Raw genomic sequence first — 1,439 nt, 5'->3', positions numbered from 1 at the left:
ATGCCACAGTCGGACGTCGGGGCGACATCACAGAAAGGGCTTTAAAAGAAATGCCACAGTCGGACATCGGGGCGACATCACAGAGAGGGCTTTAAAAGAAATGCCACAGTCGGACGTCGGGGCGACATCACAGAAAGGGCTTTAAAAGAAATGCCACAGTCGGACGTCGAGGCAACATCACAGAAAGGGCTTTATTCACAAGTAAATAATACTCATAATAAATATTCAATTCATGATAATAAACAGGTTAGTCCACCCACAGGAATAACATTTAACCGGACTTAGCACTCATGGGATTCACCGGAGTCTCTGTCATCAAACTGATATTGTTAGGACAAGATAATACGAATTTGGACATGGAATAGATGATTCAAGGAATGTATGACTCTGCAGAGTATGTACAAAAATTTTCCCACAGCCAACGGATTTCCGTAGTCACGAAGGACTAGTTCCATTTACGGTTTTTCGGAAGAAAACACAGCTATCCAGTACACACCCATCCTACCTCTCGATGCCAGGACTCACCCTAGACATCGTCCAAGAAAAACTTTTGAGACGGGGAGATCACAATCTCGAATAGCATGGGATCAAATTTATATACGCGCGCTCTAAGGGGTGCCCCCCTCTCGGTCCCAACCGGAAACACCCATGCCCCCTGACCGGATGACTGGCTTTAATCCAGGGCCATGTAACCATCATCCCGGCCTCTCCTTTTGGTGTGTACCAGGAAAGCGGTTTGCAACTTACTAAACCATATTCCTTGCGGAAAACATGTGGTAGTACAGGGAAGGAAATGAGAGGATCTGGACCGATACGGTTTGACACTGAAGTCATATAGTCTGGCATAAGACTGGCATGCTACGACACTGCCATCTTACCCATCCTCATGCCAACACATGGCCATTCATACTCACATCCATCCACTTATGGATCATCGAACTCACTTACCTCAACATTGCATAAAATAACGTTCATCGGTATGCTCATCAACATGCCATGAAACTAACTAAATGCAAAACATGCCAAGACACTCATCATATCAAAAGTTCAAACATGCTTGCCTGGTTCAGAGTAGTCGGAGCCTAGCTCGGTGAAGTTCGCGGCTCCGTCACCTCCTTCGGTATCTATGGTATAAAGAAAATATATGCGCTATCGTAAATACCAAGGGGTGCACAAAAAGTATTCCAAATATTTTTCAAATAAATCTGATAAAAAACTAGACAAAATTTTAAAGAGAACAGAAAAAGAATCAATCAAAAATACCTTTCTATTTAAAAGTTATAAGGGGTTTAATCCAGGGACTCATCTGTAATGAAACAGAAAGTTTCCAGGGGCTAGTTTATAAAAACAGAAAACGCTTCGGCAGAAACTACGCCAGCCCAAAGGGAAAGCGCATTTGGCAGAAGGCGTTTTCAGAAAACGCTTCGTTTAGAAAGGAC

The sequence above is a fragment of the Triticum aestivum genome, chromosome 5B, assembly GCF_018294505.1.
Source record: "Triticum aestivum cultivar Chinese Spring chromosome 5B, IWGSC CS RefSeq v2.1, whole genome shotgun sequence".
NCBI classification, from domain to species: domain Eukaryota; kingdom Viridiplantae; phylum Streptophyta; class Magnoliopsida; order Poales; family Poaceae; genus Triticum; species Triticum aestivum.
The sequence above is the reverse complement of the archived record's forward strand: the minus strand, read 5'-3'. Positions refer to the sequence as shown.